Raw genomic sequence first — 26,385 nt, forward strand, 5'->3', positions numbered from 1 at the left:
GGGTTTGGTGTTTAAATATTCATTTTACTTTTGCAACACTGTTTGGGTGGCTCAAAATATTTCGGTATGTTTTTGTAATTTCCAAATTGATGCGGGAATATTTCGTATTTTTTTTTTTTTTGTAATTTCCAAATTGATGTGGGTCAAGTCTTTTAAAAGTATTTGTTTCCTTTGGCCTTTTGAGATAGGGTCTCACTTTATAATGCAGGCTGGCTTTGAGCTCACTATGTAGCCAGGTTGGCCTTAAGTTCACAGCAATCCTCTTGCCTCAGCCTTTTGAGTGCTGAGATTATAGGCATGCACCACCACACCTGGCTTAAAAATACTGTTTAATTGACACATAATGTTTACACATATTGTATACATGTATTTATTTCTTTGTTTGGTACTAGGGATCGAACTCATGACCTTGTGCTTGCCAAGCAGGCGCTTGTGCTGTTGAACTAAATCTCTGGCCCTGTATACATTTCAATATGTGTACATAAGTAGCAGAATAGGGTATTTGGCATATACATGCCCTGAAATATTTGCCATTTCTTTGTGATGACACCATTCAAACTCTTCTCCACTAGCTATTTTGAAATGTAAAATTAATTATTATCAATCATAATTATCCTACTGTGCTATAGACCATTAAAAGTTATTCCTTCTATCCAGCTATACCTTTGTGCCTGTTAACCATCCTCTCCCCACTCCTAATCTCCTTTATCTTCTCAGGCCTGGTAACCATTGTTCTACTCTATTTCTATTGAGACTAATTTTTTTTTAGTTATCATATGTAAGTGTAAACAAGTAGTGATTGTCTTTCTGTGCCTGACTTGTGTCACATAACATAATGTCCTCCAGTTCCATCCATTCTCTTGCAGATGAAAGGATTTCATTCTGTTGTCAAGGCAGAATAGTATTCCATTGTTTATATATACCACATCTTCTCTATTCACTATCAGTCAGTGAACACCTAGGTTATTCCCGAGTTCTGGCTTTTGTGAATAGTGCTACAGTAAACATGCAAAGGCAGAGGTATGTCTCTCTGACATAACTATTTCATGTCCTTTAGATACATACTCAGTAGTGAGATTGCTGGATTGTACTGTAGTTCTATTTCTAGTTTTTTTGAGGAATCTCCTCATTCCCCATAATGGTTGTACTAATTTATATCCCCACCAGCAATGAATAAGAATTCCTTGTCCTCGACATGCTCTTATTTTTTATGCTAATGTTCTTATAAAGAAATATTCACTTCCCTGCTCGGTAAACATCCCCATAGCCATAAATCATAATTCCACGAAGACTCAGGGTAATCTTTATAGAAACAGACCCCTGAGCATTCACACCCTGCAGCGTTCTCAGGGTCCACTGGAGTACCCATTGCAGTACCCTGCATTCCTGCTCGTTGGCCCTGCAGGAATGACGTATGGCTCACTTTTTCTGATTCCTCTCCTCCCCCTTTTCTTGCATGTCCCTTACTGTGTGTTTACCTCTGTCCTGAATGTAGATTACTGTTCACGCACTTTCCAATCACTACTTCTCCAAAGTCTTATTTCTCAAATTTTTTGTTGTAAAATATATTTAAAATCTTAACCACAGTAACCATTTTAAATAGGTGATTTGGTGGTATTAAGAATATTTACAATATTGTGCAGCCACCACCATTGTCTCGACCACCCATCTCCATTATCCTTTCCAACTTGTAAATCTGATACTCTGTTCCTACCAAACATTAAGTCCTCATTCCCCTCTCCTCCAACCTCTGGAAATCTCTGTTTCTTTAAATACTTAATGAATTAGAATCATGCATTACTTTCCTCTTGGTGACTGGCTTCTTTCACTTAGCATAATATCCTCAAGGCTCATACATGTGGTAGCAAGTACCAGAATTTCCCTGCTCTTGACAGAATATTTCATTGTATGCAGATATCACACATTGCTTACCTATTTATCTGTTAATGGCACTTGTGCTGTTTCCCAGTTTCTCTAAAGCCACTTTGCAGCATCTGTGCCATAGGTGAAGGGCTGGCCTTACTGATGGTCTGGTCTATGGATACACCAGGCATTCCTCTGGGAGAGGAAGGCTTAGGTCTATGCCTATCCTTGGGTCACACAAATGCATATGAGGAGGACAGTGTGGCACAGCTTAAGCACTCATACACAATGGCAAAGAGTTGCTCACACACTTATGCCAGGAGGGAACAACGTTCTTATCTAGGGACTACTAATTTCAACAGTCACATTTGTTATGAACATGTACAAACAGGCAAAAGTGCCAACATTTGGTGTGAAAATCCAACACTTACCGAACATGATGTCAATGGAAAATAGTCTCTATCTCTGTTGGCTGGGCCTGAGTCCTTGGAGAAGCAATTTCAGGTGTTTCTGGAACAATCAGGTTAGCAGTACATAGATGTGTTTTGCATCTGCCACTCCCACACTAGTCTGGCTAAATCCTTACAGGAGTTAGTGTCAAGCAGGGCAGTAGGTCATCTAATCACCATACTTTGCTGCTTCTGATCACTAGTCTGTGTGAAGTCAGTGACATAAGGCAAATGCTATGCTACTACTCAAGCAATGATTGCTTTTAGCAGCAATAAACTGGGTGCCTCAGAGCCTCCTGGATTTTCTGTTAGTCAGGGCTGTCTCAAAGCAGGATGTCCAACTTAGTAGAAAATCTACAGGCACCCTCCTGCCTACAACCCTGCCCTGGTGTAGCTACCGTGACTTCCCATACAGTGGACCTTTCCCTTGCTGCTTAGGGTCATGGGGAAGGAAATCAATTAGTCAGCGGAGGTTGGTGCTCAGTAGTACCAGCCGCTGGTGACAGCATACAAACATTACTGAAAAAGTATCTAAACTAAAAGAAAGGACCTTGAGCTAAGTGTGCAAGCTTAGATTTTATAGCAGAATGTCACAGTAATAGACTAAGTGTCTATTCTGTGCACTAGCACAGCTGTATTTACACAGAGTGAGGATGACAAGTAGCTCTTATTTAGAAACCTGAAAGTCCTAAAACTCCATCACATGAACCATTTTCTTGGTAAGACAACAAAGTAGAGATGTGCTCAAAAGTGCCTGCTGCCTCAGTGCCGGATTATGCAAGATATTTCCCCAATGTAGTTACCAGTGCAGGCCAGCTATGCCATTAAAGGACATGATGTTATTGTTGACAAATTTTACTCAAATTGGGAAGAGTTAACCCAGTCTCACTCTATTCTGGGTTCTCTTAAACAGCAGTGTTTTAAGATCCAGTTACTGTCTTTGAAGAGTTTGCATATGCTTGGGTCCTTATCTGCAAAATAGAGATGACAAACTTTCTAAGTCAGTGTAGGAAAGAACTGTATGTGATAAGTTACAGAAAACATGGGACACATAGGAGCGCCCATGTAGGGGTGCTTAAGATCCCCCCGATGGACAGAAATCACAAGAGGCTGTGGGCAAGGCCAGTATGAGCTAAAGGAAATTGGGAACAGCTTCAGGAAGGTAAGTGTGCTGTAGCAGACCCCAAAGAACCGGCAAGAGAGCCGGTCTGAGATTGTAGGACACTGTCTTAGAATAAAACATGAGTGAGTCTACAAATAACTTCTTCCCCAGTTCAATCCACCTTGGTTTTAGCTACTGCTTTGCTATGATTTGCAATCCCCTCTGGCCCCCACCTCCTGTCTGTCCCCCCTTTTCCCCTTGGGATTCACTTGTGCTGTGCCACAGACTGAGCCCTCCCCCGCCAAAACACCTGCTCATTAACTGGCCATCTGCCTCTCCCCATGAGAGGTGTCTGGTGAGCCAGGATTAGGGAAGCTTAAGCTCAGAGAGGTTAAGTGACTTGCCAAGAATCACCCAGCAGATCAATTTTGAATCCAGAAACAGGAACCAGATGTCTGCACCTTGCTCTGTGCTTGCTTTGGAAGGTGGATTGTGGGGCCCAGGAGCCCCAGTAGAAAGGCTGAGCTCCTCAGGGAGGGACCAAGAATTCCAAGGCATCTGTAATTTATGCTCAGGAGTTCCCCCTGAGTACGTCTTGGGGGAAGGCATTTTTATAAAAACTCAGCTTAGAGGATCCCCCCCTTGAGTTTGCAAGTTTTACATATGACATGAATTTTTATCATGTAGGAAAAGATGCCACAATGAAAGAAGTGAATGAATTAAGGATTTGGCACAAGCTGTATCAAGTATCAAGTAACGAGCTTTCCATTTCCAGTCATACATTCAGTGCTTCTCAATTCAGCCAAAATTGGCAAGAGTCGAACTGGTTATTAAAACAAAACCTGGAAAAGGCAATTAAGCACTCTTAGGGTTAAAAGGTTGAATCCAGTGGAAACATGACTCATAAATTTTGCTCACAGATATCGCTGTTACTCAGAGGCTCTGGCTCTCAAACAGAGCCATGTATAAGGAGGAGGGCTCCTCAGTCGGGTCTGGGTGATCAAAGGCCTGCAGAGTGCTTGCTGGCTTGCCTGAGAGCTTTCCATGGAGCCCCATCCTGTGGTTTGAGCTACTGCATAGGACAGGGGTAGTGGGAACTGTCGGAGTCTTCTGGAAATTCAGTGTTGTTCCTGTTGATTGCCAGAAGTTGTGAGATACAGCTCGGGGCATCTGTGTGTGCCCCTTCTGAGCCTCATAGAAACTGGCTAAGATATCATCCCAGTGTGCCCAGGAGGCAGGGCTTTTTGATGCTAAAACTAGAAAAGTCCTAAGTGAACCAACACAAGAGGGCCACTCTATAAATGACCCTGGTCTTTTAGCAAGAGTTCTTATTTCCTGCTCAGCAATTTCACAAAATGCATATAAAACCAACGGTGTTGGATTTAGACTTCACACGTCTAGCTCCACAGCTGTAAAAATGAGATTTTCTGTATTCCACCACCTGGGATGGTGTGAGGATTAATAGATTGGGCTCATCAGTGATGAACCAACAACACAGGCAAGGTCTCTGACCAGTTGCAGAGCCTGTTTACTATTTGTCCCCTTGCTCAGAGTGGCTGGCTTAAGAGCTTTATTATTCCTGAAGGCCACCCTGGGAACCATTAGGGCTCAGAGATGTGCAGGGTCTTTCCAAAGAGCTACTCAAACTGTGCTACTCTAACTAAGAATACTTGGAAAGTGAGGCGGACAGTGGCTATGGTAGTTCATTTGGCAGTGGGCCCCATCTCAGAGCAGCCTGCCAGCAAGGTAGGTGCTTCGGTGAGAGGCGGACATCCTGCCTAAGAAGGGCGTTGTCAGTTTTCTGATGAACACTGTTTTGAGAGTCTCTATCATACAAGTGGAAACACAGATCATTCAGATGGGTTACTGATATCTTAGGGATCTCTTTTTCATGTTCAGGAATTTTCTCCCACTTACAGAGGGGTACTTGCTACTAGAAAGTAACCGCAATCAGAGGAGAGGCTTTGGACAAGAGAGGGAGCATCTTCAGAGAGCTCAGAGGAGCCATTACCTCTCCAGGTGTTTGAGCCACTTTGGAAGAAGTTACGTAGTTGAGTTTCTCACTTCAAATTTACATGCAATGCAGTCATCCATGGAGATGCTTTCTTTGCTGATAATCCTGCAATTAAAGTGGAATGTGGCTGCTAATTAAACCTGCCACTCAACTAAGGGCTGTACATTTGTTTCCAAATGGAGCTGGATCTGATGCTGCCTGTCTTTAACTGAAACTGAAGACTGAAGATTGGATTATAATGTAAAACCCAAAGAGTAACATTTCTTTAAATGTTTTTAAATTGACTTCCTTTGAAAATGGATCTTAATACAGGTACCAATTAAGATCAAATTGAACCAAATCATCTTGCATTTCAAAAATGTTTTATTTGGGAGTGTGTTTTCACTGTTTTTTTTTCAATCAAACTGCTTTTTGTTTGTTTGATTTATGGGAAGGATTTGAATAATTCCAAGTGCTGATAGCTCTTTTTGTTTTTCAAACTTTCTCAAGCTGTATATTTATTTGAAATTTCTACCATTTAGCTTGATATATTAGCAAGAATACAAAGGTTGCATCATCTACTGTGGAAGGTACCTACCCAAGAGGATTCTAGATTTGAAGCCTACCTTAGTCACTATAAATCAAGAAATTTTGCATCAAGTAAGGAAAGGAGATCAAACCTGAATAGTGCTGGGCAATTCTCCTAAGTAAGAACTGTCCTGTGAGCCCCAAACTATGGTGCATTGATCAAAATGTTGAGCCTAGTTCTGCCTAGAGATTCTCATCAACCTCTGAGAAGCTCAGCTACAAAGAGGAGGGAGATGCAGCATGCAACAGGGACAGGTCACTTCCTGATACTTGCAAACCTGCCAGTCTCTGGTAGGACTAAGATGGAGGAAGAAATGACACATGTGTCTTTAAGCCAGCTCCTGTGCTCAGGACAGACATTGCTAATCTATCATTCTTTCCTCTTGAGTCAAGGCATGACCTGAAGCCCTATTAACACCATTCCCAGAGTAGCCACTGTCAGCTGAATGGAACTGATGCCAAAATACTGTACAGCATAGTGACCATCCTGATTATATAATAGGCTGTATAGCATTTGCTGTTGGAAAGAAGTTTCAGAGAAAGAGAGAGAAAAATAAAACTGTTGTCTAGGGGCAACTCTGTCCACACAGGAGTGGGATCTGTAGGGTCCCTCTCTACTCAGCAGGTGGGGAGTGGAGGGGAACACAGGACTCTCCAGACTCCCAGAACAGCAATAACCCTTGCACCCTTGTCCTGTGGATTTCCGGGGTTGCTGGAATGGAACATTCCCGCAGAAAGCACATTTCCTCACTGAATGGTTTAGGAGACACACTTCAAAGGCAGTTTGGAGGGTGTGGCTGGTGAGCCTGGCCTGCAGTCTCACCTTTCTGGCCCTACCAAGGGCAGTGTTCCCAGACAGAGCGTCTCTGAGGAACTGGACAGCCACAACAGCAAGCACAGGTGATGGCGGGGACTGCACAGAGCCGGGAGAGACTTTAAAGAAGACTCTTGGCTTCTGGATGAAACGCAGCGGGTCTTCTGGGCAGCCTGGTGTGCTGGATTTGGACTTTTTATTGAACCACAGAGTACACAGATGTGTCCCGCCCACACAGGCTTCCAGAGGTCCGTCTCAGTACAGGCTCCCCTGAAGAGGGCTACTGAGGCTAAAATGATCTGAAGCAAATTCACCTCAAGGTGCCTGAAGGTACAACCAGCAGCTACTACTTAGGTATTTAGGGCTATAAAACGGCTCCAGGAAATGTATGCAAATCATAACACTAAAATAACTCCAGCAACTCCCATTGCCCCGCCTGGACTTTTGCTCCTTCAAAATTTGTTATCTGTCTGGAAATCAGATGATTATATTAGGACTTAATTCTTCATAGGTTTCCCAAACCATTGGTGTAAAACCCCAGCTTCTCATTGAGGCTGGACGCAAAGCTCTGAGTGAGCTGGCTGCCCAGTCCTGTCTCCTCCCTTTCCGTCCTCCAACTCTGCTGCTTTACAGGTAGCATTGCACTGCTCCATGGAAGTACTGAGCCTGCTCAGGCCTCAGAGTGGACCCTCCGAGGCCTTCTCTAGATTGGTCTTGCTTCTCATACTTTGTGAGTCACCTAAAGACCCCCCCCCCCCCGCCACAGAGGCCTCCCTGCTTATCCCATTCCAGGCAGTAACCTTCCCTTCTCAGTCACTTTCTGTCATATCACCCTGCTCTGTCTTCTTCAGAGCTGTCTGAAATTGTCATGTTAGTTACGCTTTCCTTTGTTCCTTGTCATTCTCCCCCTGCAAGAATGTAAAAGAGTCTATGAGCGAGGCCTGGCCCCCAGCACGAAATATGTTTTCCATAAGCACTTGACAATGAGAGGACATTGTGAAGTCTAACCGGGACCAAAGGACTGCTTTCTTTCCCTCTTTTCCTGGTGGGCTTTGTGGGATGCTGAGCTGTAATGGGCACAGCCCTGGCCCCTCCTGCAGTAAGTGTGCCCAGTGATGCATGCACAGGGCTGGCCTGCCCTCCTCTCTCAGCCTCTGCTTGACACAGAACGAACTGCCTCCTACCCACAGGGGCCTCTCTCTGGCGGCCCCCCACCTCGGGCAGCTGTGCTGGCATCTTTCTCCCACCGCCTGTGCTGGAGGCGGCTGTGTTTCCTCTTGGACCCCAGCCGGAGGATAGAGGCTCCCAGGAGTCTCGCCTCTGATGCTGGCCACATGGTTTTGCTGCTGCCCTAAACTTCTCCCCGGGATGCCGGCTCTTGGGTTAGAAGTAAACAAATTCCCAGCAGCTCCGACAGGAAGAGAGGTCAGGCCTTAGTCACTCAGCAAAAGGGAAAAATGCAAAAATCTCACCAAGAGCAGGATCCTTCACAGCTGAGACCCTTCATTATAACCTAAGATAACACAGACCTGCAGCATCTACTATTTACCAGGACACGGGGAAGCAAGCACAGAGATAGACATGCGGGCAGAAGCCCCGTGGCTTGCTACAAGGTGGCCGCCTAAGTTCTGTCTAAGTTCCGTCATTCACAAATGGGTACAGCAGTAATATCCAAGCCTAAGGGCAATTGTGAAGAATAAAAAAGGCAATATATGCACGGAAAGTTCCTGGCATGTGCTCCATGTAGTAGCCTCTGGGAATGCTGTGAGTGTTAAGGAAGGGGCTAGCCTGCGTTGACTCACAGGGGATGGGGCAAAAACCCTTCCCTCGATTCCCAGCTGAGGACAAGATTTGGACCTGAGTCCTCTAGGGAATGTTTTGGTGCCAAACTGGATGCATACTGTCAGAAAGTATGAGGGCATTAAGTGGGAAGGACCTGAGTTCCAATGGTCTTGTGTCCCGTATGTCAAAGACTAGGCCAGACATGCACATGCAGAGGTGGGGGAGGGAGGGAGGGAGAGAGAGAGCGAGAGCTGACAGAGAATTCCAGGACAGAGATGTTTGGTGAAAGCTAAGTGGATGAATGATGATCAAAACTAGAGTCATAGTCTGCGCAGCCCCCTGTCTTGTCTTTACTGGATCCCACCACCTGCATGTCTGTTCAAATCCATACCATGGAACTACGGCAGGTCCTGGATTGTTACTAGATGCAGATTTTAAGAAGAGGAGGCTCTCACAGGGAGCATCGGTTACCTTGTCCTGCTAAATATTGGGGCTCTGTCTCTTCATTCCCTGAGTGCCTGTCTTATGTGCTTGGGGCTAGTAACCTGCACCTTCCATCAGGGGAGCCAGCTCCATGGAACACTCCTATGTTCTGACACCTCGTGTCCAGTGCAGCCACACGAAGCTGGGTGTGAACTGAACAGCATGAAGGTGAGGCTGGAGCTGGGGACAGCACATTGGAATAAGTACCATTTCAAGGGTGATAGAAAGGTAACAGAAGGACAATGGGGAGCCCTCTTTTAAAAACTGTTTTTTTGAAAGGAGAAGCAGAATGCTGAAGTGTATAAGAAGCTATTTAAATTTCTTGTCTGTAGCATATACTCTAACCTATAATTATGACTTTGAAAAAAATAGGGATAATTATGAAAATTTCTGGGCTCATTAAAGACACACAATTGACATCCAAAATGATTTGAGTTAGAAATGATGTTGGAATGAGTCTCTTTTAAAAGACTCAGGGGGGAAAGAAATTTGCTTTTTAAAGTGTCTAAGTTGTGCATGAACCCTGAGAATCACAGGTCACCTCGGGTGATGAACGCTTCCCTCCTAAAATAAGAGATGACCAAAGGCTGCCCCCTGTGCAGTGCAGCTCAGCTTGGCTCGGCTCCTGCTTCTCACACTAGTGGGCTTTCTGTTTCTCAGGCTAAGGGCTGTCTGAGAGCCTCTCTGGCCACATGTTTGGCTGAAGCTCCTGCCTCATCCTGCGCTGCTCAGGAGACCCACAGAGCAATCAGGCTCCTTGATGCTTTGTAACTCTGGAGTCACATTGCCTGGATTGACCCCTGTGCTACCACCTGCTAGCTGTGTGACCTTGGCACGTTCTTTCCCCTCTTTAAAGAGTTGGACCAGTGTGCATGTGTGTCAGAGGCTGGACCCTGCTCTACTGTGTGTCCCAGTGGCTTCCTCTCCTCCTGTGTGCTGGCCCCATGATTCTAGTACCAGATTCTATAGAATGAGCCAGTAGATACTGGTATTTCAGCAAAGCCAGCAAGAGATCAAGGTGCAAGGAAGAGCCTCCAGAGAAATAGAACTTCCAAGCAGCTTTCTCCCAGGACCAAAAGAGGACACACTGGATGGGGCCTCAGTGATATGGCCATGGCCACAGGCGGTAACTCTCATGTAACCTTCGAATGTAGCTTCTCCTGGACTGGGTGTGGGCATTTGCTCCTAGAATCATGACTTAAAGGGCCTCTCCTCCTGGCCTTGTGAGAAACCTGCCTTGCATGACCTCCCACTGTCTCTGATCCATCAGTCTGTTCCTAGACCCATGGCCTCAGCCATTCAGGCTGGCAATGGGGCATCCTGCAGGCTCTGCCATCTGCTTCAACCAGGCCTCGCTACCTTTGGAACTGGCTGGATTTCTCCCCAAGGAGCTTTTTGCATCATGGCTTCTTACCAGTGGTCAATGCAGGGAGGTCCCTGAGAAACAGCCAGGCTCCAAGGATGGACCTCATTGCATTCCTATCCTTGTCTCATCCAAAGGCTGGGGCCTGGACCTGCCCTGGCTCCAGGGCAGCTGTAGGGCTGAGTTAGTCACTGAAGTTCAGTCTGCTTGGTTGGATGCAGGGAAATCGGCTCAGCTCTTTCTTTGGCCAGTGGTTCTGAAGCCACCTATTTGTGGTCTGTGGTTAGTCAGTGGTACTTCTGTGGATGGGCTGAAGCCACATCTCTAACAAAAGGCCTTTCTTAGTCCTGAATTTATGTTTTCAGGCTGAGGCTTAAGCCAGGTCTGAACTTGAAGGGAAACTTAGATTCTCCTTAGTGTTTATGACTCTAGACAACCACCACAATTTAAAAAGTAATAATAATTTGACATGGATCATAAACTTAAATGTAAAACTTAGGATCAAAAAAGCTTCTAGAAAAAAGAACATAGAATAGTTTCACAACAGATTTCCTAGGCAGAACACCAAAAGCACTAACCATAAAGGGAAGGATAATGATCTGGGCATCAGAAACAAAAGCTTTGCTTTCATCATCAAAAGACACCATTGAGAAAATAAATCCATTAAACCACAGATGGAAAAATATTTGTAACATGTATTCTGATAAAAGGACTATATCCAGAATACATAAAGAACTTCTATATATAGATCAAAATAAAAGGACAGACAAGCCAGTTTTTTAGAATGAGAACAGAGATCTCACAAGAACATATGTGAATGGCCCAAAAGCACTTGAAAAGATGCTGGATATCATTAGTCATCAGTAATAGACAAATTAAAACTAAAGCGAAATATTATTTAAAACCCAGTGTATGGTTAAAATAAAAAGAGCCAGTAAAACCAAATGCTGGTGAGGCTATGGAGCTACTGGAATTCTCACACATTACTCATGAGAATATAAAACTAACTACTTTGCAAGACAGTTTGGCAATTTCTTATTGATTTACATCTATAATGTGACCTAATGATTCCATTCCTAAATATTTATACAACAAAAGTTAAAAACATGTATCTGCAGAGACTTCTACAGGAATGTTTATAATGAGCTTATTTATAACAGTCAAAAACTGGAAACAAGTCAAGTGTTCATCAATAGGAGCATGGATTTTCTAAAAATCATGTATTCATAATACAAGAGTATGCATTCATGAAAAAGAGCAAGTTACTAATACCTGAAGCAATTTGGATGAACTTCAAAAACATCATTCTAAGCAAAAGAATCTAGACAGATGATGAGGTTGAAAGATATACTGTATGACTCCATTTTCATGAAGTTCTACAGTGGCGTCTGTGATGATGAGAATTTGAAATGGTTGTCTCTGGAAGTCTTAGTTACTTTTCTCATTGCTGAGACAAAATATCTGACACTCAGCATTGAAGGAGGACAGGTTTATGGCGGCTCACGGTTTGTGGAGGTTTCTGTCCATAGTTGGCTGGCTCCAAGGCGGGCTGGCTGGCACAGGGGCATTGCACAGAGAAACAGCTCATGGCAGGCAGAAGGCAAGGCAGTGGGCAGTTAAGTAGTGAAGCAATGACAATAGCCCCCTTTGTCCTTCCCTTGTATTCAATCCCGGCTCTCAAGTCTCCAAGGGGCCGGGAAGCCACGAGTGGGGCAGACAGAGCCTAAACTCTGAGGCCCGAGATCGTATCCATTCCAGTCACCTCTCTGGTTCTCATGATGTGATCATTAAGTCTCCTTCAGCACTTATCACACACGCTTGTGGGCACATTGGGAATGATATTGAACTGAAAATGTGAACGTTGTGCTAGAGGCTGAGGAATAACAGTGAAGGAGGGAGCAGCCTTCTGATCATCAGAGCATGCTCGCTGCTCTCAGTGTTCCTCCCTGACTGTCCCCAGCCCAGCTTAGGTCCTCTCAGGCTCTTTTTTGTAAGCTCCACCCTGGTTCAAAGGGAGCCCAAATTGGAAATGCTTTCTTTGATGGCCCAGGTGCCCTCCTGTCTCCACAGGTGGTGGTTGTGGAAGCAGGTAAAAGTATAGGCGCCCTGATAAAGAAAGAGTTCTGAAGTCCCCTCGGGTGCCAGCATACCTGGGCCTGTGTGCAGCTCCCCCCACTGACGCTCTGGGGGACACACCTGTAAGTGGCTGCCGCTCATGCACGCACTCTGAGGCCCAGGGCCAGGCCTCGTCCTGTTTTTAGATTCTGAAGGTGGGCCTGGTACAGGTTGAGGCATCACAGGGTTCATAAATCACAAGGAGCTCACTTTCTAGCCTTGGAATTAGAAGGCAGCCCGGCTGGGCCCCACGTCGCCTGCAGGCCAGGTGGTGCGTTATCCTCCACTGTCATGTACACGGTCCCCTGGGGACTTACAGCTTTTCTCCATTCCCTGAGCCCTCCCAACCACTAGCTCTGGCAGTGATGGGCAGAGTGAAGCCCATCTGCCTTAAGTTTGTGTCAGCTGGCCCCCAAAATCCCCTTTCTGCAGTGACTGACCTCTGCCTACCTACCCTGGTCCACTCAGCTCAGTGTGCTTCCCTGCTCTCCTTCTGGTCACTCAGAATCAAGAACTCAGGAGACAGGGTTGTCTGGGATTGGGGCTAAGGTTCAAGCCTTTGCAACCCTAGGGGGGCTTTTTTCCTAATAATCACCTCTACCCTGTCCTTATCTACCTTAGTGAGTTTGCCAGACTGCCTGAGGGAGAGACTTGGTGACTCTCTGGGAGTAGCATTTTGAGAGCGAAGCCTCCCTCTTACATACAGTTTGAATGCCAGGGAACTCGTATTCCCTGGCAGATCCTCATGAGATCCACATGTCCTCACATGTGGCCAGATGAGCTGTAGTAGGTGAGGTTGCAGCAAGACAGAGACAGAAGTCTTGCCCCTGCCATCCCATCTCCAACACAGAAATCAGGGTAATCATTTGCCCCCAAAACACTAATCTACTCCCTACTCACTCTCCTGCCTTTATGTGTGCCCAGACTCGGAGTTACATGCTTTCTGTGTTATCTTTTATCTCTTTAATCCTACAACAATCCTACAAGGCAGATGTTAGGACTTTTACATACAAGCAGGAAAGATGGGTTTGCAAATCTCCTCATTACTAACTTACTGGAAATCAGTGATGGTACTGACTGAATCTGTCTACAAAGTCTGGGCACTGAGTCTCCCCACATTACTCCTTCCTGGGTTTTCATTTTTCTCCCCAATATATCTATGGAGGATTCAATTGAAGATGTGTCCAAGTCCTAGCCCCTGGTCACTGTGAATGTGACCTTATTTGGAAATTGAGTTTTGCAGGACTAACCAAGTTAAGATGAGGTCACTCTAGACTAGGATAGAGCTTAAATGTGATGACTGGTGTCTCTTTTAGAAGGCCACATGAAGACTCAGAGACACAGGGAGGAGGAGGAGCTGTGACAATGGAGGTAGAGACTGAAGTGGTCCTGGAAGCCAAGTCACACCAGGGTCTTCTGGCAGCGATGAAAAGCTAGGAAGAGGCAAGAAAGGACTTTCCCCTGGAAATTTCTGGGGGAGTATGGCCCTGCCAAATCCTTCATTTTGGATTTCTAGCCTCTGAACTGCAAGAGAGTCAACTCTTATTGTTTGAAGGCACCCAGCACGAGGCAGTTCCTTAGCACAACCCTGGGGAAGCAATATGCTGTCATTCTTGCAGTGGGGAGAGCTGGGCCATGTTGGGGTCTGTGTTTGTCCCTGGAAGATTGCAGTGCCTTCCACATAGGAAATGTACTGAGACACCGATTCAAAATGTTTTAATCAAGTGTTTTCCAAACACACTTGCCTTTGGGTCCCCTTCTTACAAAACATCTTTTAAGATGGTGCACAGCTGGGGAGAAGGCTCCCGCGGAGAATGGCGGCTCCATGTGGAACAGGCCTCCTTCCACAGCCCCAGGTAGGGCTTCCTCAGGACAACGCCTCCTCTTGGCTGAACCTGCTTGGCTTATTCATCATTTCTGACAGCCCCTTGCCACTATCATGACTGCAGGGACACAAAAGAGTTCAAGACAGTTGCTTATCACAGAAACGGCTATAAAAATGCCATTCGCTAAGAACTGTGTGAACTGTGAGAAATAATATTTAATACCAGACAGAGGCCCACAGGCAGAAATAGCAGAGGTAGATGTGCAGGCTGATGCTGATGTCTGAAGTGTGACAGATAAGAAGGTCGAGTCTGGCCTGACTTAGTGAGACTCTACATTCACTTTTGGAGTAGAATGTCCCCAGAGACAAACCTGTTCCCTAAGTCCCTCCCGTGGGGCCTGACTTCAGCATCTCCCATCTTTAATTAAGCCACGCTACACAACGGTGACCCCACCAGGCTCTTCTCTCATCCTCTGAGGCTCAAGGAGGGTGAGTTATGCAATTGCCTGGTCAGCCAGACGCTGTCTCCCCAAAGTCACCCCACTTGTGTTCTATGAGGTTGGACAACCAAAAGCAAGGTTGGTGTGTTAGTGTTTCATTGCTATGACCAAAATACCTGATAATAACAACTTAAATGGAGCAAAGTGTATTTGGGCCCATGATAGGTTAGCGCCATTGTTTTGGGCTTTATGATGAGACAGAACATCATGAAGAGAAAAGCTGCGCCCCTCACCTCACGGCAACCAGGAAGCAGAGAGAAAGAAGAGATCCCAACAGGGAGGAAGAGGCCAGGGACAGATAGAGCCCCAGGGCACACCCCAAGACCCACTCCCTTCAACCTCACCTCTCAGTAATGCCATCAATGTCTGATGGATTAATCCACCAGTGAAGTAGGAGTCCTCGGGATCCAGCGGTCTCTGGAAAGATGCACAGACACACCCCGAAGGGCACTTCACTAATTTCCTAGGTGTTTCTTAATCCGATCAAGTCAATAATCAAGATGAGCCATCGATCAGGTACCACACCTGGCATCCTGCTGCTCATCATTGGTCTCACTGCCCTTCTCTACCTGATTAACCTCTCAGCAGAAGTGCCTTCTCTTCCAGGGGGTCTCCCTTAGCCCTCCAGCCTCCTGTGTGCCCGGATATAGTATCCTCAGTCTTGCAGGCATCCGTGCGGTGTGAGGATTGGAAGGGTGCATTCTCAGCTCTGTCCCTAGCACAGAGCACTGTCTGGAGTGAGAGGCCACCCAAAACATAGCTGACAAATGAACAGTGCCTCTGGGTGCCCCCTTTGTTCCCACTTACCTAACCTTTACTGCATGCGAGTCCCTCAATATCTGGGGGCCGTGCCTGCAGAATTAGGAGCACACTTCCAGTTATCTGTACACGATGCCAATTCTGTGTTTGGTATTCATGGGAGCCTTGCAAAGAGTTTCATCCTAAGGTGCAGAAAATATCTGTGTCAGTTTTCCCCATCCAGCTAGTGTTCTGGTTGTCATGTTCCATTTTGGACTTCACTTCTGGAGACCACAATACCAGTGATGAGTTCACACACTGCTGGGAACCAAGGCGGCCCAGGGAGGAGCAGCGGTCAGCTGTCAGCTGCAGGGGCCAGCGAGAGGCCTCTTTGGGACAGGGGCTTACTGCAGAACAGATTCTCACTGTGGTGTATTTCACAGATTAGGTTAATAACAGGTTATTTCCTTAACCAGTTGAACACCTCAGTTCCATCAGATGCCTCAAACCCAGCTTGTATTAACTAGAAAAGGTCGATTCTAGGTTACCCAGGTAGAGGACAACTATAACCAGTCTCTCGCTGGATTGGCTGTGGGCTTTCTGGAGATTTTTCTCACATATCAGCAACACAGATCCTTTCGTGAAATAATAAGAAGATGGTAGCGTTTTAAAAAAGAGAAAACTGAGGCCCAGAGATGCAGGATTCTTTGGCTAAATCCACAGGCTCAGAGCTTCTGACTAGTAGGTCAGTGTTATTTGGTCATTAATTTATCAGACACATGTAAGGATTAGGTTGGATCAAAATTAGCTCATGTTTTGTTTGTTTAGCATCTAACACATTCTAGGAAGTACGCTAAGAGCATTAATTCATGATCTCAATTAATCATTCCATCACTCATTATCCCCAATTTAAAGACAAGAAAATTGACAAAGAGCTTAAATAAGTTGCTTAGTCTAACACAACTAACGTGACAGAGCCAAGATTCAAACTCAGCATTGGGCTTATGGTTGGTGGAAAGCAATGTTTTTAACCTCCTTTTCTGGTGGCTTCCAAATGTCTAGACTGAGCGTGAGGCCTGAGTGAGCGATGCAAACACAGTAGTGGCCCTGCCTGCAGTTGAGGTGGTGGGCCTGGAAGACTCTTCTCAGAGTGGGCATGGGTAGGACTGCCTACGGGCTGCCAGAACACTCGGCCCAGCCAAGACGACCTGGGACAGGGGAGGATTGGTGCTGTTTCCCAGGCCCTGACTCTGCCTTGCTAGCTCTGAAGTCCTTCACTGTTGGTTTGAGCAGGATCCTCCGGAAGGCTTGTGCCCGAAGCTCTCAGGACCAGACCCTGCAGGTAAGAGGTCCACCCCAGCCTGCATCTTTAAGACCCCCCACAGTTTCTGCAGCTCCACACAGAGCGAACATCCTTTGCAAAGGTCCCATTGCTGACTCCATGAATCAAAGGGAAGGCTGGCACTGCCACCTTGTAGTGTGGGGCTGTGGACATGTTCTGGGGCTCCTCAGAACTTCTGATTTCTTTTTCCATCAAGCAGAAATTCTGACATTCATCTCATGCTTTATTGTGAGGAGTCCATCAGATGATTAATGCAAAATGATTAGCGCATGGTAAATACTCTAAGTGGAAACTCTGAGGACAATGAATGAAGATAGCAACAGGGAAATGGCAAACGTGTGGGGTGTACCTAGGTTCTAGCCCACGCTAGGTGTGCACCAACACCACTCAGTGCCTATCTACGGAGAGCCGTGCTTGGAAAAGCAGAGGACAGCGTACAACTGCCCGTGTATGAAGCAGCCTTAGCATTTGTGTCTAGCTCTGGGTCCGACAGGCTGAGTGCGTCTGAGATGTTTCTTAGCTTCATTTCCAGAAGGTGGAATCAGGCCTGCCCAGGGCACTCGGGCATCGGCAGCTCTGGGTGGGCAGCTGGTCAGCGTGGCAAACTCTCTCCATGCCACCATCTTATTCCTTATTTTATAAAAGGATCTGTGTAGATGATGTGTGAGAAAAATCTTCAGAAAACCCAAAGCCACGCCAGGGACAGATTAGTTATAGCTGTCCTGTCCTCTTCCTGGGTAACCTGGCATCTACCTGTTCTATTAAAGGCAAGCTGACACTGAGGCATCTGCTGGAACTGAGGAGTTGAACTGGTTAAGGAAATAACCTGTTTTTAATCTGATCCACCACCAAAGGACCTCGACCTGCAGCTGCAGGGCAGCAGAGCCTGCTGGGGGCGGGGGTGGCCCAGCCGGAGCACGGTTGGCTTTGTGCTGCAACTGTCCCCTTTGCTCTCAGGAGCCCCTCACCTGCAAACCCTTTTTTGAGTTCAGTGGCCCCTTCCTAGCTGCCTACCAAGCCAACAGCCCAGCCCTTTCTTTTCAAAGTGAGCCCCTTCTTTGCTGTGAAAAGGCACCCAGCCTCTGGGGCCAGACTCTGCCCACTGCACCTGGCACCTGAGTCAACATGGCCTTTCTGCTGCCCACTTCCCCAGGGCGGAGCTGGCTCAGGGCTGTGCAGCCAGGAGGGAGAAATGAGTTGTAAACCTCCAGGGCTCCTGGGGACTGGTGCCAGGGCCTGGTGGTGGTTGGGGGGTGACCCAGATCTCCTGTGCCCTAGAGTTGGATGGCAGAGGTCCAAGACAATAAAAACTGAGATACCAAGATTCTATTCCATCTCTACTGTTCACTCACATGGGAGTGTGAAAGATACCTAAATCCTTCCAGCCTCAGTTCTGCAACCTGTAAGTTGGGTTAACAATAGCACCTTCTTCAAGACTTGAGGACTGGGGGATAAAGACCCAGCACAACACAGATAGGCACATCACTGTGCTGCTGCTCGCTGTTGAGGAGCCCCTCATCTGTGAGGGGATGGATGATCTCACAGACAACCCCAGGACAAGCCTAGCTGCAGCGAGAGCACGGGACAAGAGCCTCACTGTGGCCTGGACATGCCGAAGGCACCACTGGGTGACAATCTGGGTGAGGCTCTCCCAGCAGGACCCGAGGAATAAGGGGCGCATCCCTTCTTCCCAGCCACTGGTGGGTCTGTGTGAGAGCAGGGAAGGCGAGTGTCACGAGGGAGCTGAGGGACACTGAGGACGGTGGTGGAGGAGGACCGGAGTCCCTTCTCAATTCAGTGGGTGGGAAAGACCTCATGGGATAACACCCTGTGCCGTGAATTCCAAGAGCAGCTCCTGTTTGCCCGTGTAGAGCAGGAAGAGAGAAGTGCACAGAGGGTGGGAAGGGTGGGCGTGGTACCCACGGAGTGGGCTCTGGGCTGAGGTCCCCCTGGAGAGGTGTGAGGAAGCCAGGGCCGGGGGGTAGGCAAGCAGGGACCCCAGTATGTCCTCAGAGGAGCGGGGTTTGGTGGAGGAAGTCTGGCCAGGGAGATTCCAAGGGCCCTTTGTTAATGCCCTGTAGGCCATGGTCGCGTGGTTAAAACCTGAACTCATGGCTGGCAACTGAGGAGTCAGGTGCCAGGTGCCTGAGCTGAGCATCTCTCCAGAAGTTGACCTTGATTCTTCTCTTCCCTGGTCCCCACATCTAATCCACCAGGAAGTCCTCTGCCTCTGAAATACACTCTGACTACCTCTTTCTGTCTCCTCTGCCACCAGCCTGATGCCAGCTGTCTTATCCTTACCAATTCTTATGGTCTCCAGTCTGCCCCTGTCCAGCTCCCCCTCTTGCAAATATGTCTTCTCACTGTTAGCTAGAGTGTTGTGGTGTTTCTTTTCCTTCAGAATAAGATCCAAGCTTTCAGTACAGCTTCCCAGTGAGACCTTCTCCTCTTCTATTCCCTGTACCTCAGCTACTTTAACTTCTTTTCATTTATCAAATATTCCCAAACATTATCCTGCCTCAGGGCCTTTGCACTGCCTTTTTCCTAGCTCTGTAACATTTCCCCCAGATGCAACTGCTTCCTTTCATTCACCTCCCTGACTTAATGTCACCTCTTCAGGAAAGCCACTCATTTCCCCTTAGCTAAAGCAGCTTCCTTGTCTTTCTCTTTATGATCCTGTTTTATTGCCTCATTTATCCATTGGATCTGAAATGATCTCAGAGTGTTTGTTCATGTGTTAACCACATAGTGGTCCAATTTTTTAAATATAGGATAACCAAAATTGCATATTTTTGTTAGTTTTTTAATAAGATGATGTGACAGGTAATATAAAAATGTTATTTTTGTCAAATTTACTCACTAATTTTTCTGGGTATGGTGTATCTTAAAACATTCAATACTCAGTGCCACCTTACAATCTGGACAGCTTCTTTTCAAATTCTGTTTGCATCATTGTCTTTCTTCAGACAGCACATTTTACATTGTCCTTTTCCCTTTCCTTTTGCTCTGGGGGTCCTATAATTTCAATCAAATGTCTACCTACTGAGCGCATCAGCGTCACCGTGGTCCCCTGGGTGGTGTCACTCGATAGTGTTTTGCTGTTTTTCAATTATTTGGTCTGTTAGACCTAACCTGAACTGCAAGTGACTTTTTGAACCCTCTTATTTTGAATGAATAATGAACGTGTTCCACATTGTTTGGTCCAGAAGGTGTGTAAGTATTTTATAAAAATATTTCCCTTGCATCTTGTTTACAGGACAGCTTGTGAAGTGTCAGCCCACTCCGCCAACCCCACCGGTGCACAGAGACTGCATTTCCTCCGGCAGCATTCTCACTCAGGTCGCATGGCTCCTTTGCCAAGGTGGTTGTATTACTCTGAAATATGGAAATCTCCATTTTAGGAGGAAATAACACAAAGCAGATTTTCCTTCATGCATTGAATCTTGTTATGAAACGAAGACTTCAACTGCCCTCTCTTTCTGGGACAGTGAAATAAAAGCCTTTGCTTCCTCCTCAGGCTCACTTGGCCAGAGCCCACACCAGTCACCAGCACAGCCACATCCTGCTCCCCACAGAGCCCGCTGAGCCTGGGATCCACCTGTTTCTGAGGCAGCAGCCGTAGTCAAGCTGCACGAGCTCACCGTGCACCATCATGCCCATTTCCGCGGCCCCACCCAGGTCGTAGACAAACTCGGGCCAGCTTTTCCACTACGTTTCATGGGAAGCTGTGTGAAGACCCTGCCAGAGGTTAGTTCTTAACCATAGGCTCTGATTTGCAGCCTTTGATGCAGGAGAGTCAGCCAGGGAGCGTGATACCAATCCAGATTCCTGGGCCCCACTCCAAAGGTTCGGACTGAGTACACAGAAGAGAGGCCTCTGGCATCTACACCGTGGTGAGCCCGCCCTGGTGCTTCTGCAGCAGGCATTCTGGGTGGTAGCACTCTGGAGCCGAGCACTGCTGGCCGAGAGGTTCAGTGTGGTCGGTGCCAGGCAAAGTGATCAGACTTAGAAATCCCGAATTTTTTTTTGTCTTTTTCCTTTTTATCGGTACCGGGGATCGAACTCACGACCGCCTGCTTGCAAGGCAGGCGCTTATGCCGCTGAGCTAAATCCCCAGCCCAGAAATCCCGAATTTGAACCATGGCTGACAGCATAGCTTCACTTTTCTGTACTTTAATTTTTCCTTTCAAAATGCAGATGATAATATATTCCATATGGTATGGTTCCAGGGAACATACAAGATAACACAAGATAACCTCTTCAGACTTGAGCACAGGGCCAGGTACACTGGAGGTGCCGAGTGCACGCTGGCTGCGAGCCTTACTATTATTTCTCACCATTCCCCAGCTTGGACACCTGCCCCTCCCCCCACCCTCACCATTTTCAAGAATATATCAATTGAACCTCTGGGTTTTTTACAGGCCTCGGTATGAAGCATTTATCAGCTCCTGCAGTTTAAACATTTGCAACGTGGCCAATTTAAAACTCACAGCATGTTAACGCTGAGCGGAGTTGGGAAGAGGTGTGCACGATGGGGCAACGGGGCCCGGTACAGGCTGGCGCCCTTGCACCACCAACCCCCCTTTGCTGTGAGGACGCGGGACCCCGTGTGTCGCTGCAAGGCCGGCAAGCTAGGAGACGCTCAGGGCTCTGACTGGAAGGTCTGATGTAATTGCTACCTCCTGCTGCACAGTTTTGTGGTCTGTGTGTTCTTATTGCTGGTGCCGGAATTAGGAACAGTAGTCTCAAATTCCTGTCACTGGGAACCCAGGGCAGAAATGATTATCAAAGGGCAGAGAAGGCTCCAACCCACTAATACTGACCACCCACCACGGACCGTATGAAAGGTCACAGTGCCTCGGAAGCCACTGCTGTCTCCTTTGCTGTGCTGGTTTTGCTTTGTTTTGTCTGGATCACAAGGAAAGGCAGGCTTGTGTCATGAAACATGCAAGTCTTGGAGCCGGACTGTCTGGGATCAAATCCCTTGCACCGCTGCTTAACATGATCTGTGCAACCTCGGACAAGTTACCCAAACTCTTTGGTACTTAGCTCACCCCTCTGTAAAATGGGCTTATTAATGAGCACTTTGTAGAATGTTTGAGAATGAGAAGTAACATCTGTCATGTGCCTAGGATAGCGTCTGGATGAGAAAGGAAGCCAATGAATGGAAATAAATTTATGAATATTCCTGGGAAGAAAGCACTGCCCGAGTGGTCTCCTGGAGCTCTCCTTTATCCAGGAGTTTGGAAGCTCATGGAGAACGAGTCCCGCTTGTACAGATGCTATGAGCAGACAGTTTTCATATTGGCAAACTTCATCTGTTTTATTCCCACCTCAAAGTGATCTTTGAACATAAATAAATACTAAATTCGTTTCTGTATAACTCTTCACATGGGGACCAGGGGTTTAGCTCAGTGGCACAAACGCCTGCTTGGCAAGCGTAAGGTTGTAAGTTCGATCCCCGGTACCCAAAACAAACAAACAAAACCCTCACATGGATTTTTATTTTTAGTGATTGTTTTGCTTTGTTTTGTCTTTTTCCCCCAATTGGGTAGATTTATTGAGGATGCTCTGATTTAAAAGGAAGAGTAGCTTTCTCAGTCTTTCCAGCCATGTGACACCGTCCATCATGATATGAGGCAGCAGAGAGGACCTAGCAGGTGCAGCTTGATCTTGGACTTCCCAGTCTCCAGACTCATAAGCCAAATAATTCCTGTTTACTTTCTCAGATGGTTGCACGTTACTCTAAGGTTGGCCATAAAATGAGAAAGGCTCAGAGGTGGTGAAGCTGCAGAATGGAAGTTGCCAGAGTGCCTGGGTCCTACTGAAGAGAGCTCTGCAAAGAGCCGCCTGCCAGGAAGCCTCTGCACACCTTCTATGCATGAGTACAGCTGATCCTTAACACGATTCCAGCTCTGTAGGTACACTTACATGTGGGTTACTTTTTTGTTGTTTTGTTTTGAGATTTGTAACATTTTGAAAAGACTCACAGATGAACTTTAGTCTAGAAAAATAATTAAGAAAAACATGTCATGAATAGATTGGTAAATAATCATCTATCCTTTATTACTGTAAAATATTCACAAATCTATTATCAATGGTTAAATTTGTTAAAACTTATGCACAAAATTACAGGCTACCTGCTGCCATTTGTCGTTGAGAGGGACATACTCACAACATCCTGCAAGGGACCTCACTCCAGTAATAAGGTCCTGCCCTCTCCTGTTGCTGTATCTGTGAGCTCAAGTTTTTCAAGTATTCATTTATCATTTCCACGCAAGCCATTTCTCCAGTAAATTGTTCATCGCAGTTGAAAGTGAGTGCTCATGGTTTCTGAATATTTCCTTACCCTATATAATATATACACAAATTAATTGTTAATTTACTATGATATTGATAAGGTTTCTGGTTATTAGTAGTAGTCAGTTACGAGTCGAAAGTTACATGTGGATTTTGAAATGTCTATGTAGGACAGGGTCAACATTCTTAATTTCTGCATTGTTCAAGGGTCAATTGCAAATCATTGCTACATTAGATTATTGAGATTTGGGCTATTTCTGTAACAACATCTACCATTAAGGATCCTAATATATCTTAAAAGCAAGACACACTTTGGTAGACTGGACCCCACCCAAAGAGACCATCAGTAATATTCCAGAGCAGCTGCCTGTAGGGGTATGAGCTAACTATGCAGTGGGTTTTCCGGGCAGCTGTGAGACCTGCTGTGGTCATGCTGTCTAGGGGAGAGGCAAGCTTTGGTGTGAGGGCCACCAGAAAGACGGTGCCCTAAGGGGCTAAGCCCCTTATCCACTTTCTCACTATTTCATCTACCTCCTCTCTCTCCCCTCCTGCAGGTCTAGGAAACATAGGACTTGCTTAGGCATGGAAAACAGAGCTACTTCAAATTGCTTCTGATGCCCAAATTCTTTCCATCATGGCAAAATCTGCCCTCGCCTTTGTGTCTTCTCACTTCCTGGACTGCATTTTTCAGCTTTTTGGAGTCAGCACCCTAAAGTGCCATTCTCCTCTGGATCCTGGATTTCTCTGTTTTCTTCATTACTAAGCCCCAGCTTCCACTGATGCCACCTTCTGGGGGCTCTGAGCTTTCCCCCCAGATACCGCAGCCCCTTCCCCACCTCTCCCAGCCAGCCAGTCTACAGCATGCATTCTTCCTGACCCCTCTGAATTCCCCAACTCCTCACAAGTCTGCTTGAAAACTTTCCACATCTCTGTTGGCCTTGATCTTGAATCGTCAATGATTGTCTAATGAAATCAGAGCATTCTTTGTTCCAAAGTTTTTTCATTGTTTTTTTTCCATGGGATTGTAGAAAACATCTCCTGCCAGGCACACCCTACTGTTTTTGTGAAAATTATAGGCTGGAAATAACTGCTTAAGTCAACTGCCAGACGAGGTACTCTCATCAGAGGGAAAATTCCAGCTGCTGAACAAGTTTATGGGCTTTATTTTTGAAGCAAAGAGTTCATCAAGTGAAAAATTGAATTTTACAGGTGCCCCAACTCTGTTCTAAGCAAAAAGCATGAGGATGTCACCCTTCAAGGTCAAACTTATGACCCAATATTTATTCACTTGCTTTCTCTATTCACTTTCTTGGGTCCTTTCTGTGGCCTCATAGTAGATGCTCTGGGGCACACAGAGAAAGGAATCTTTTTATGAAAGATAAAAGAAAGGGTCTGAGGAAGAGTTCAGTCTCCATCTGGCTGTATTCCTTGTCCAGACCTAGGAACTGATGTGTTGTTTTTCTGGCTTAAGCCAGGTTGTTTTATCAATCAAAAGTCTTAGTTGAGATCCCTAAGAAGTCCAGCTCCCTTCCCTTGAACACATATGGGAAGAAGAGGGTGCCCAAGAGAAACCGTGCAAGATCTGCTAAAATCATGTCTGCCTCTTGCACTAAGGCAAACAGCTGCTGTAGAGTAGATCTAAAATGTCCCCCAAAAAGTTTTATATATTCAGAAAAGGGGCTATTGGAAGACTGCCATGGGTTGAGCAGTTTTTCTCTGCCATAGTCCTTCTGTCCTGCCGTGTCTGCGTTAGAGCTGATTGCAAATGGACAGATCCTTACAAGCCAAGATAAACTCTTCTCCTTTAAGTTGTGGGTGTCGGGTATTTTGTTCCAGCTACAGGAAAGTGACTTAGACAACTGCCTTTCCACAAAGCATGTGGATACCCCTGAGGAGCACCTGAAATAAGCACACCTGTCTGCTACTGCAGACCCTTCCTCCCTGAAAGACACCTGCCACCTGCTGTCTCAGTCTGCAGAGCTCCTTACAGAAGCACAGACCACCCGTGATAGCCTCTGTTCAAGCAGGCTTTCTAGTCTAGAACTTGTGAGTCCCCCACCCACAAGACTCTCTAGTTAACTCATGTGATAAACTATGTTATATTTGGGTTTTAAAGAACAGTGGTTTGATCTGAAATGATCCCCAAGGCTCCAGTGTTGGGAAACTGACTGGATTATGCAGTGGTATAGCAGGCTCACTGATGGGAGGCAGGGTCTGGTCAAAGGAGACGGTCACTGAGGGTGTGGCCTGCAAGGGTTTATCTCCCTCCCCAGCTCCTCCTTGCCCTGCATCCTGCCCGCCATAACTGAGCAGCTTTCTTCTGCTGGACCCTCCTCTGCTGGACATGGCCTCCACCATGTTGTTTTTCCCTTTGGAGCTACCAGGACTACGCTCTGAAATGTGAACTGAAATAAATTTTTCTTCCCTTAAACTGCAGGTATTGGGTAGTGTGTTTCAGTGATGAGAACAGTGACTAAGGCAAACAGTGATGGGTCAGTATTTATCTTGTTAATGATTTGTTATTTGAAGCATGACCAAGACCAGTAGCAGCAATATTTCTTGGGAGCTTGCAAGAAATGCATCATCTCAGGCCTACCCAACACGTCTGAGCAGCCATGTGCATTTTAACAAGATCCCAGACGATTTAAATGTATAATACAATCTGAGAAGCACCAACCTAATCTATAGCTTTATCCCTTTTTGGTATTTTTAGTGGTATTAGGGATTGAACCCATGTCCTCATGCATGCCTGGCAAATCCTAAATCTCCATAATTACTTTTAATGTTATCATTTTGTGTTAACAATACTCTCAGTTTGGCATTTCATATTTTCCAGGGTTCTTCCACAAATATGTACTCCTATGCCTCATCCTAGCAGCTAGACTGTAGACTATGAATTTCCAGAAACATCAGGAGCTTGGCTGATACCTTCCTGGCAGCCAGGACTCAGGCCTGGTTGTCAACAGCTGTTTAATTAGTGGCTGAACCAATTAATATATGTAGAGCCCCCTGAGGGAGGCAGGACAAGAAACTACTACCATTTTGCATGTAAAAACACAAAGGCTCAAACAGATCCCCAGGGCTCTGGTTTAACTCCTGTGTGGCAGAACTGAAACCCTGACCCTAGG

At 46.3% G+C, this 26,385-nt stretch overlaps 1 long non-coding RNA gene across 2 annotated transcripts in view; it reads left to right on the forward strand.

Moving 5' to 3' along the window:
* Window positions 1-25,693, forward strand: part of LOC134471632 (uncharacterized) — a 43,878-nt gene extending 18,185 nt beyond the window's left edge. The window contains exons 6-9 of one of the 2 annotated variants that reach the window (XR_010041137.1): window positions 20,214-20,704; window positions 22,687-22,878; window positions 23,093-23,273; window positions 23,812-25,693. This is a non-coding gene — a long non-coding RNA (uncharacterized LOC134471632). The remainder of the gene's footprint in view (window positions 1-20,213; window positions 20,705-22,686; window positions 22,879-23,092; window positions 23,274-23,811) is intronic. The other variant, XR_010041138.1, reaches the window with a different exon arrangement.
* The last annotated feature ends 692 nt before the right edge of the window (window positions 25,694-26,385 follow it).

This window comes from Cavia porcellus, unplaced genomic scaffold (genome assembly GCF_034190915.1).
Source record: "Cavia porcellus strain 051 isolate PalLab524CR breed Dunkin Hartley unplaced genomic scaffold, mCavPor4.1 scaffold_19, whole genome shotgun sequence".
In the NCBI taxonomy this organism is placed as follows: domain Eukaryota; kingdom Metazoa; phylum Chordata; class Mammalia; order Rodentia; family Caviidae; genus Cavia; species Cavia porcellus.